Here is a 12,601-nt window from a genome sequence, read left to right as displayed (position 1 = left end):
GATCTTTGTGTTGTGTATCAATTGAATGAGTGTTTGTTACTTGCTATTTGCTTACTTGCTTACTTGAATCGCATTCGGAGAGGTCCAGCATAATCTCATTATAGTATGATCATACGACCGTCGTAGTGGCCGGAGCCCGATCGCATTGGCAATGGTTTCACCGACACTCATTACTTGCTTAACAATTTCATTGTTTATACTCACAGATAACAGTTTTGCTTATTTTTACTCTATTATTTATATCATTATATATTATCATTTCGTTCATGTCAAAACTGGTGAATCTACTCACTCAACATGTGTTGACAAATATATATATTTTGTACACATTTGCAGGTTATAGATTGGATTGCTTATCGAACTGAAGCTCACGTAGAGATGACCTTAGGATGTTAAACATAAACAAGAATAGTTGGTTTTGTATTGTAATTTTCTCTATTTTTGTTGTACTCAAATGTTCGTTGACAATTAATAAATTAATTAGATATTGTCGCTTTACAATTGCATGATAGTACCTTGCGAGCTGTGGCAATCAGCTCACGCCCCGACATTTCCGCCTTAGGTTGGGGTGTGACAGATTGGTATTAAAGCCGAAGGTTTAAGATAGGTCATTAGTGGTGCTTTAGTAACATGCTTAGGAACCCCATACGTGCTTATTTGTTTACCTGATGTGTTCTATTTGATTGTTTACAACTTACGAAATTTCTTGTTAGATTAAATACTTATTTAACTGTTTACTTTATTGTCATGCACACACAACTCCGTCGCTATGCTTCACTCTCAAAATATTTTATTGCTCTGAGACTATGTCTCATTTTCAAAATATATTTTATAACTCTGAAGTTATGCCTCAACTTTGAATATTTCTATTTAAATTTATTAAATTGACTTTTATTGTTGGAAACTTTCTTGAGAATTTCTTAGCTTTGTATTTGCTTTTTTTGTTTAGAACTAGGGAGTGTGACAAGATTCTCCCCCATTGTGGGAATTGTCAGGCGACCGACGCTTTAAGCGTTTAACGTAACCGGCTAAACGATTACACCCTTTTATTGTGTTTTGTTATTTTTAAAATGTCTAGGCGGGTGTAAAACCCATGGGACGCCATAGACACGCTGGCTGTACATTTGCACAATTGGTTATATTTGCGATATTTTGTTGGAACATTATCATCCGTGGTGATACACTAGATGTTTCAACTACTTATGCTTGAGTTCGTTTATTCGTTATTTAGTTTGGTCGGTCAAATCGCCATGTAATGCTCATGGGCCGACAAACTTGATTGATTTGTTAATGCGTTAATTGAGTTGGGTCATTCAAATTGCCATGTAACGCTCATGGGAGGCCAACTCACTCATTTGTTTTGGGTTTGGTATGCTAATAAGTTGGGGAAACAAAATGCCATGGAAAGCTCATGGGAAACCCAACCCCTCGAAGAACATTCGTTAATTGTTTTATTTGTTTAATTTTATACGAAACAATTTATGATTTGATTTACCTATTCAATTATTCTATTATTAAATTATTCAATTCCTTATTTTCTAAATCATTTTTTGAATCAAGATCTATTGATTCGATCTACTCATACACTCAAAACATTTTTATTCTTCTGATCGGATACAAATTCTTCATTTATCTAGATTCGGTTATCACGAGTCAAACAAAACAATTTACACTCATTGAAATCGGTTCCACCTATTCATCTTATCACATTATTATAATATCAATACCTCAATTAATTTAAATATTATCACACAATTTAAGAATCAAATGGCTTTCTTATACTCATGGCATCACATGTATTATGTATAACTTATTAAACATATTTCAAGCATTCAACCTCAAATCCTAATTTGTTAAAAACGTATTAAACTTTTATAAAACTTTCTCTCATCAAATCAACTAATTGATTATCAATTTAAATTCTAACTTATCCTTAAGTTGTGAATGAACATCAGCATAACATATTTAAGTTTCGTTTTACACAATAACTCATATGAAATCTACACAACTATCCAACCTTCTCATTAAATCACATCTTTATTTAACAAAGAATGTTTTCTCAACATCAAACAACATCAATCATTTATTTTATATAACCACTTCACGGCCACATGTTAGTCAAGTAGATAGGTCATGCGATCTCTAAAATACCAACTCAATTCTCAAAACATAAATGCAATATTGTTCATTAACTTTTTCGCTAATATATTCAATTCATTTACCCCTACTCATTCTCATAACAAACGCAAGTCTAAACATCAACTACATGTTGTCAATCAAAATCAACAATCAATCTCAACAAAATCATAGCGTCTCAAACAAGACACGTTACGTCAAATTCCACTTGTTACGCTTCACTTGCAACTATCACTATTAAATTCAATCCAATCCTCATATCGCTTTATACCCAATGTAAGACCCTAATCACCTACGCAATGCATTGTTCTTTACTCATTCACGCCGAGATTAAATTATACCGGCACCGTACCATACTACTCATACTCATTTAGCTTAAAGATACCAACCCTATGTCTCTCAGGCTTTCTCCATGTAACAAAGTCATTCTCGCTTATTCGATTCTAGACCCGCAAGACTTAATTTCATCAAGCTTACCTAGGTCAAACCTCGTGCCTCAAATCATCCAATCCCAATTATTTAAGCTTTCATAAACTCAATTAACAAAGGTGTTTTGAATCAAACCAATCGTAGTTAAGTTTTCACTCAGAAGATTTTTATTGACGTCATCATTTTCGCTAAACGTAGTTTGTATTCAATTATACCTTAAATGATTATTTGTCTAAATTAGTTATTTTACAACAAACCCAACATGGAAAATCCATCATTTTAAGTATCTTTTTCGCATACAATGGAATTTTTCTTATCTTCCCAAAGATCAATATCGTTGGTTGTCGTACTTATCTGGTTTTCATTTAATCAAAAAAAAAATTTTAAGAGTTGATTCGTTAACATTACGTCAATTAATCAAAATATTTATATTCTTATAAACTGAAACAATTCTTCAATTTTAAAAGACAAAATTCCGACAGTCAGTTATTAGTCAATCATATTATTTAAATTGTTTTTTCTCATCTATTTTGTTATTTAAAATTATTGAAAGCGTGTCAATTTCTACCCTCAACCTCGATTATTAATATTTTTGGTATATCATATATTTATTGATCTCATGTTACACAATTTATCTTTCATCCTATAAATTTTTGTCGTTGAAATATAACTGTTGTAGTTTTGTTATTAATTAAATTCTTCATCATTTAACCAAAATTATCTCCATCAAGGGAATTTTCTCTCTCAATATATAATTTAATTTTCATTATTAAAAGTAAATTTTCATTAAATTTCTATGACCACTCATTTCAGTTATTGACATTTTCACGATTTGTTGAAAACCTGCGGTTGTTCGTGGATATTTCAACTCTTTACTTAAATTTTAATACATTATGAGAATTTAAAATATTTCGATGATTTCATCAGTTGTTGTTGGAATAGTCATGGTGGTTCATGCATTTCCAGCTCTGCGTTTTCTTCTATTTAAATATATTAATTCTCAACTCGTCTCTATTTTTCATTATTACTTTAATATTCATTATTTATTTAATCTTTCATGATAAACTATGAATATCACAACTTCTTTATTTTAATTTTAACGATGTTATGGAGATAGGAAAATCCCTTGTAATTTGGAGATATTCCAATGACCCACTTTATACGATATCTAATTTTAAAGATTTAATTGGAATAGTACGATCTCGGTGATTCGTGAATATCCGCTTCCCAATTTCATCTATTTACAGTTTGTTCGTATACATAAATATTTGCATTAATATTTTTGTATTCTCAATTACTACTACCAGTACTTTAATATTATAATTTACCTCTTAAATACACAATTGTGATATTTCATTGTTGTATAAAGTTCTCTTTAAATTTCATGAGTTTCTCATTTAACTAAACTAAATCCCTCAAAGTCTTTGTTTAATCTTGTTCAAATTTGTACTCACGGTCTTATGAATTCTACCTTGAATGTTGCAATATTTAAAAATTTCACAGGTTATTATTTGTCTACAATTATCAGTTAATTCCTTCATAAACTTTTGTTGATGTTATCCTTACAATCATAGAATTTTTGGTAAGTTCACGTAAATTTGTTAGTTGGCTCGTATCCCCACTCTCTTTCTTCACAATCGATTTTGTCGATGCATCATATATCCCAACTTCAATGTTTCCGTTTCTCTTATCTTTTAAGTTACTTTAAAATTTTCACTAATTTCATTAATAAAACTTGAAAGTTCACCTAAATTGCGTTATTAGAAATATTTTATAAAATCTTCTGATTTTACACTTATAATAAATCTACTCCCATTGGTCTTATAATATGTTAACACTTTCCTAATATTTATAATAAATTAATAACTTTTCTCACAAAAATCAGGCCTTTCAAATAGTAAACCACACGATGGGACGAGTTATGTGGACCATCCGACGACCTAAGTAATTATGGAGGCCTACATAATTATCGAAGTCCTCGCATGAAAATCATAATGCGTGCAATTGTGTGTCATAATATAGAATCGAAAGTAGTTGGGATAACGGTACAATTGTAAAGATGATAAGGTCATGGTGGATACGCCGCTGGTACATCCTATATATAAGTGCCCTTATCGGATTTTCATTTGGACATTATTTGGACTATTCAAGGTTTTGTGTTGTGATAAATTTTAAAGGATTATATTTTAATTTTTTTTTCTTTCCTCAAAATCTAAGGGTTTTGTTATAGTATCTTTTAATTTAGGGACGAAATTCCCAAAAGTAGGGGAGACTGTAACAACCCGGTCTTTCTCATTTTAAATAACCCGACCCGTTTCGTGTTTGGAAAATTTTATCAATTTAATTATCATGTTTGTCGAGTAATCTAATTGTTATAATATTATTGTCTATTTACTCATTTAAATATATATATATATATATATATGTATATATATATAACTTTGAGATTTTGACAGAAATTACCCAAAATTTAACTTTAATCACTTATTGTTCCCACCTTCAATCTCAAGGGACTACATTGAAAATATTATTAATATTATTCTTATTATTACTATTTGCAACCATTTACCCAAACCCAAATCATGACCCGAATCCGTATCCAAAACCAAATCCGCGACCCACATTGTTTCTTGATCCTTAATTTTCTTTCTAATCATGGAATTGACAATAGAAATAGTTTATGTTTCCTAAACGCGCATAACCGACTCAGTTTATTTAAGAAACAAGGATCTCGTTAATATGGAATTGTTGAAACGACAACCCGTCAAGCATCATACACCAATATTCATCATATCGTTCACGATAATGCAATTAATCGCACCTACACCATCCTTACAGCTTCGTCAACAAAACCCCTATAGTATATTACGTTAATATAATCTCTGAATACCCGTTTTGATCCCTCTTTTGGCCGTCAGCTGCAACCCGGAATTCATCGTCTATCCGTCATCGTTTTGGGTAATGTTTATATGATTTCGATTCGATTTTAACCGTATTTCAAAATCCCCATAATGATTTGGGCATATATCAAACATATTATCAATTTGCAGATTCGGGTTTATCAATTGATTTGGGTTTTACGGGTTAACATATATAATTTCGTTTTCGCGTTATAATCAACTTAGTCGCTTGGCCTGGTGGCTGTGTGTGACTATTAAGTGGATGAGCCGGCCAGACGTCGCAGGTTCGAGTCTGGCCAGCCCGTTTTGCCTTTTATATTTTATGTTTTATAGTTTTTAATATATTAATGATTTTACAAGATATTAAAATTAATATTTAATATAAAATAAACATTATTTTATTTAAACCGACATCTTTTAAGATACCGTTTCGTGTCAATAAATCTCGTTACGAGTTTTCGTATATATATATCTATATGTTTTTATATATGTGTGTGTGTGTGTGTGTGTGTGTGTTCGTATTATAAGAATATCCTAATAATAAACCATAAATATTTTATTTAAAACCCGACATCATTATTGATGCTTCTCGTCGTTGAACGTCTTTTTAATTTTGCTTATATTTATGTTATATAAATATTATATAAATATTAAAACCCGACATTATTATTATTATTATTATTATTATTATTATTATTATCATTAAATTGTTATCATTAAAATTCGCTAACGATTCAAAATGCATATTTGTTCAAATAATATTATATTAATTATTTACTTAAAAATGTTTATGTTGTAAGTATTTATTTATAGTATTATATATTCCTATGCACTCAAATATCATATCCCTAATTATATTTAATCAAATCCTTTTACTTAATTTGTATATTAGTGGTATTTTATGAATAATAAAGCTAATAATCTATTAGATAAATGGTGTATAATAATGTTGTTTTGCACTAATAACAACAATAGATTTCCATCGATCAATTAATAAACATTCTAATACCAAACATAACTTAATCACATTGAAATCTTGATTCATTAAATTATGTTATAACATTTATAATTAATTTATATTATTATAATTAACTAGGAATCCTTGTTTGAGTACCCCGAATGATTCATCATTCTCTCATCATCATTTTAATTTCGTTCCTTTTATCAAGTGAGTAATCACTCCCCTATTTTACTTATTTTCAAATGTTTTGGGGACACTTGCGTACCATTTATCAAATTATTTATCTTATTATTTCTCAAACGCAAACTGTGATCTTTGTGTTGTGTATCAATTGAATGAGTGTTTGTTACTTGCTATTTGCTTACTTGCTTACTTGAATCGCATTCGGAGAGGTCCAGCATAATCTCATTATAGTATGATCATACAACCGTCGTAGTGGCCGGAGCCCGATCGCATTGGCAATGGTTTCACCAACACTCATTACTTGCTTAACACTTTCATTGTTTATACTCACAGATAACAGTTTTGCTTATTTTTACTCTATTATTTATATCATTATATATTATCATTTCGTTCATGTCAAAACTGGTGAATCTACTTACTCAACATGTGTTGTTGACAAATATATATATATTGTACGCATTTGCAGGTTATATATTGGATTGCTTATCGAAATGAAGCTCACGTAGAGATGACCTTAGGATGTTAAACATAAACAAGAATAGTTGTTTTTGTATTGTAATTTTCTCTATTTTTGTTGTACTTAAATGTTCGTTGACAATTAATAAATTAATTAGATATTGTCGCTTTACAATTGCATGATAGTACCTTGCGAGTTGTGGCAATCAGCTCACGCCCCGACATTTCCGCCTTAGGTTGGGGTGTGACACGTTAAGCACATGGGTTTGGATAAGTCCATACAACAATCTCCCGCGTAAAACAATTCAATTTGGCTATACTAAAGTAGGTATAGATGGAGTTTTTTATTGGCTTGCCACTGATATGATTACTACGAATGATGATTATAGATCTTATAATTTGATTATTTCATTTGATATGTCAAGTGAAGAATTTAGAGAACTAAACATACCAGCTAATTTAGCATATCAGCCTAGTTATAATTTGACCATCTCTAAGCTTAGGAATTCTCTTGTTGTTATTGAATTTTATAGAGAGGATGAAAATCCAGATTTCAATGTATGGATGATAGAGGATGATGTTCCAAAATCGTTTACAAAACTATTCATCGTTAACACACTACATGAATCAATGATTTTTGTAAGGGGATTTAGGAAGACAGGTGAACCTATAATTGAATTTAAAAAATTTAATCCTAGAGTCACTAGATCACTTGTTGTTTATGAACCCTACTCAAAATCCATCAATGACATTAAGCCCAGAACTTTCCTTATCACCATAAACCATCACCGTCACCGTATATATATATATAGAGAGAGAGTATATTCTAAACATATTATTTGTCAAAACTTGTGTATGATAATTATTTGACACTTTATTATTATGGTAATCATCGTGTGTAATTAACTAGTTATATTTTGTCAAAACACGACATGCTTTGGATTGTGTAAACCCGACGGAATTTTTTCCGAAACCCGATAAGAAACCCAAAACTCGATGGGAATACCCAAACCTGACGGGTTTGAAACACCCTTTAATAATTGGGTATGGGATTGGGAGTACCCAAACCCGACTCATTGCAATCACTACTTTTAAGTATAAAATACATATAAACTAAATGATTTTTCTTTTAATATCCATTAGATAAATAAATTTCTAACATATCGATATCCTATAGAAAATCGATCCTCCCCAAATCATACCTATCAGAATCAAAATGTCTTCGGAAGACAACGTACCTTTCGAAATCCAAGCGGAAATCATGAAAAGTCTTCCTGTAAGATCTTTGATTCAATTCCGATCAGTCTCTAAAGCATGGAAGTCTCTCATCGATAGCAAAGAGTTTATCTCTCGTTACAGCGGCCAACAGCAACATATACTTGTAAGATATGATGATTCTGTTGATTGTGAGTCCAAATACATTTCATATGTAGATGATTACACCTTCCCCAACACAGGAAGTTTCTTTGATTGTTCCCCTGTCCGTTAAGATGCTTAGATACCCGCATAATCGGCATTTCTCACAGCTTGTTGTGTTTGTATGGTGATAACCGAGAGAGTCGTGGTAGTCACATCTCTGGAACAAGCATGGCTGTCATTTGGAATCTTTCAATTAGAAGAGCGATTGCTATTGTAGTGCCTAATGTAGCAGGCGGAAGGACTTATAGAACCGTAGGTTTTGGTGTTTGTCGTGATACTACCGACCCTAAGATTGTCAAGATTACTCATCTTAGAAGTTGGAATGATATGGAAAGTATAAGTTGCATCCCTTGGCAAGTTGAGGTATTTACGTTAAGCACAAGGGTTTGGAGAAGCCCATACAACAATCTCCTGTGTAAATCAATTCAATTTGGCTATACTAAGATAGGTATAGATGGAGTTTTTTATTGGCTTGCAACTTATAAGATTACTATGGATGATGATTATGGATCTTATAATTTGATTATTTCATTTGATATAACAAGTGAAGAATTTAGAGAAGTAAACCTACCAACTAAATTAGGATATCATCCTAGTTATAATTTAACCATCTATAAGCTTAGTAATTCTGTTGTTGTGATTGAATGTGATAGAGATGATGTTCGGAAATCATTTACAAAACTATTCACCATTAACACACCACATAAATCATTGATTTTTGTAAGGGGATTTAGGAAGACAGGTAAACCTATAATTGAATATCAAAAATTCAATCCTAGAGTCACTGATCACTTGTTGATTATGAACCCTACTAAAAATCATCAATGATCTTGGGATTAATGGAAGGGAAGTTTCTTATTTTGTGCATTCTTACATTCGCACACTACTTCTGCTTGATCAACCAGTTTCTACAATTTAAAAAAAAAAGTAGGTAATGAGAACATTACAAAAGGCTAAGCTAAGAACAAAAGGCTTTTGAGGCATACAAGTAAGGTATAAATCGATAGCTTGGATACACTTCTGGTACTTGTATTCATGCAATGGAAGATGATCTTCAAATGATAAGAACATTTGTATTCTTAACTTACGTCACTTCATATTTTGTATGCCCCTCTATCACCCCATGTTCCGGGAACTAATTTCAGTTCTTCTAGGTTATATTTTAAATGTTGCATATAATTGGTACGTATGATTTTTTTTACAATGAAATGGAATTACTTTTCCTCTAAATTAAAAACGATTACAATAAAGTGGTAGGAAAACGTGCAACAAGCTGCGCCGTAACCCCCTTTTGAATAGCAAAACCAATCATACTAAAAACGACACGCTGGACCCTACTAAAAAAATTCACAGCCTCTGGGCAGAAAATCAAATATATCAAAAGCAAATTGGAGAAACACATGTTGATTTTCTAAACAAGCTTTCTCGTGTTTAACAACTTTGCCCGATTCATCCTTTAATGCAATCTGACCCACAACAAACCCACGGTCCCTGAGTCCAACAAGAGAAAACACTCCTGTAAGATTCACATAGGCGTGTATGATTGGCATGCGGAATGGAATCAAGATTATAATGGAATGAAACAACACATGGTTTTAACTGTTAAAGTTTATTTAGTATACGGGCTCATCATGGCTTATATCAAAACTCCCATGTACGTGATGATCTCTGTTCATGGGAGTACATGATTCTTGTTATCAATTGGTAGGAGCTTTGATCCACTTGTTCTTCTAGATACAATTTGAATGGCTTTCTTGGGGAATGTATTATTATTCTTTAACATACTTATTTTGGTTAAAGTTATAATAGACTCAAGAAGTAGGGGCAGACATTAAATAGCTACTAAAGTTGCAAGGTTTGTTTTTTGTAATAGCTACAAATAGAGGTTGCAAAATAGCTATTTGTGTCGGGTTAAAACTGTTAGGTGGGGGGGGGACGGGGTGGTGCGTGATGGGGGTTCCACCAAGCGTGGAACATCTTCGCGGTCCCCCATCACGCGTGATGGGGTTATTAGAGTGGTGGTGATCACGCTTGGAATTCTTGAAATGTTACCGTTGGTGAGTGGGGGGGGGGGGGGGTTGGGTTGTGACCGTTGGTTGGGGTGAGGTGTCACCATGCTATTGGGTGGTCAAATTGATGGAAATACCGATAATCTAGAATAAGCATGGAATTTTTCTATTTAACCAAGATGGTGACTTATAATGTGATTTTGAGTTTTCAAGTATTTAGGAAGAGACATTATGACTTTTCCTAAATGGACCTCTTTATGCACTCTATACCTTTTAAATGATTATCATATTTATTGTTTATAACTCAAATTAAGAGATGCATTTTGCTTAAAAACATGATTTTGCTATTTGCACCGTGCGGTCTTTTAACAGTTTCCAGAAATGCTCAACAGTCAATGTCGAGGAGGGGCTATGTAGCATCTCTGTTTCAGCAGCATCATATTATTTTTTCACATGCATTCTACATATTTCATGTAGCTTTAGTTTGGTTTAGTAAGGTGTATGTGGTTCGATTATGTTTGATACAGGTGTGAGCTTTTGACAAAAATGAAAGAGTTATATGGTGAAGGTGATATTACTAACCTATTGATGAACATGTTATGCCTATAAAAATTGCCAAAGCAACCTGTTATGAAGCCCAAAAGGTCAAAACCAAAACATATCTTCCATCTCATTTTTCCTTGGTTTCTATTGATCTTGTTATATTGAGTAATTCATCCTCTTGACCCTGAAGTACAAGCTGATCTAGTAATATGGCCGGGTCGGATCGGGTAATACCTTGATGTAAGTTATGAAACCAAGACATCTTGAACTTTGAAGATCATCTTGTATTGCATTATAAGTGTACCAGAAATATTTCCAAGCTATTGTTTATACCTTGCTTGTATGCTTAATTTCAAAAGCTCTGTTCTTAGTTCTTTATTTTGCAAGGTAGCATTTACCATTTGACTTCCTTCACGCATCTTGTTTAGTCATACACTAAACTTTAACACGATTATTATAAGAAAGAGAAATAAAAGTGATATATATCTTTTTAAACATCTTTACTGATGCTTCCTTTTTGTACTAGTTTTCTTTGTGTTGATTGTGATATTTGCATGTTCTGCTTCTTCATATAGGCTCAATAATTGTGACCTGACCCAAGAATAAGGTATTGAGGTAATAAGAAAGGTTTATGATGTTATCATTGTGATAGTAAAATGGGAGGCTTGCTTGGGTAGCATAAAGAACGTGTCCGTTTAAAATTTTGTGGACTGCATAAATATCATAACTGGTCCGTTATCAAAGTAACATATATTAGGGAAAAAATAATAATGAACCCAACAAGAAAGTCATTTGAAGTTCCAAACACTAGGTAAGCAGTAAACAAATGAACATGTGCAGTTGACTTTTGTATATTGTGTCCAACTATAAACTCTCAAGTGCATTTTACTTTTACGTTCTGTTGAGTTTATCCAGCTTTTGACTGCTGAATTTTAACTCCTACTAAATGTTGTTTAAAATTAGCAGATTTAAGACAATCATAACCCATATGTTGACTTTGATGGCCCCAGCAGAATTAACCGTATCAGTACATATTCCAAATCATTTGACTGACTTTTCACAATAAGTTTCAACAGATACCTAAGTTCTCATACACATGCAGAATTAGTTTTGAGCCAGAAGATCCAATAAACAAGGCATAGATCCATCTTCTCCTTGACCCAGCCCCACCATATATAGCCCATTGACGTCAAAATTTTACTATCTTATAGCTTCAGAAACTTCTTCATTATGAAACTTTCTAGTTTAATTTCTTAAAGCAACTGCTTAATAATATAAAATCCTATATGTTGGATTAACGTATTTATTTTGATGATATTAGTTTGGTTTGTAATTAAAAAGTGCATGAACATGTCTTAGACTTGGGGTTCGATCGGATTAACCTGTTTATGCATGTTTATTTTTGATGATATTAGTTTGATTTGTAGATGATGTGCACTTGACAAAGCTTGCAACGTGCTCAATACAATGCCAAAGAGAGATTTTTCTTGGAATAGTAGGAAGAAGCTTTTAGAAACCTTTTTGTTTTACCAAATATCCTCCTTTCTTCTCTTTTTTCCTTGAAT

At 32.2% G+C, this 12,601-nt stretch overlaps 1 pseudogene; it reads left to right on the top strand.

Annotated features, from left to right (window-relative positions):
• The first annotated feature begins 8,281 nt into the window (after nt 1-8,281).
• LOC143589374 (putative F-box protein At1g32420) lies at nt 8,282-9,403 on the top strand (annotated as a pseudogene).
• Nucleotides 9,404-12,601: the final 3,198 nt, after the last annotated feature.

Source organism: Bidens hawaiensis, unplaced genomic scaffold (genome assembly GCF_021521415.1).
Source record: "Bidens hawaiensis isolate Kalapana, Puna unplaced genomic scaffold, B.hawaiensis_p1.1 tig00037431_1, whole genome shotgun sequence".
NCBI lineage: Eukaryota > Viridiplantae > Streptophyta > Magnoliopsida > Asterales > Asteraceae > Bidens > Bidens hawaiensis.
This window is presented reverse-complemented; position numbering and strand designations above follow the sequence as displayed.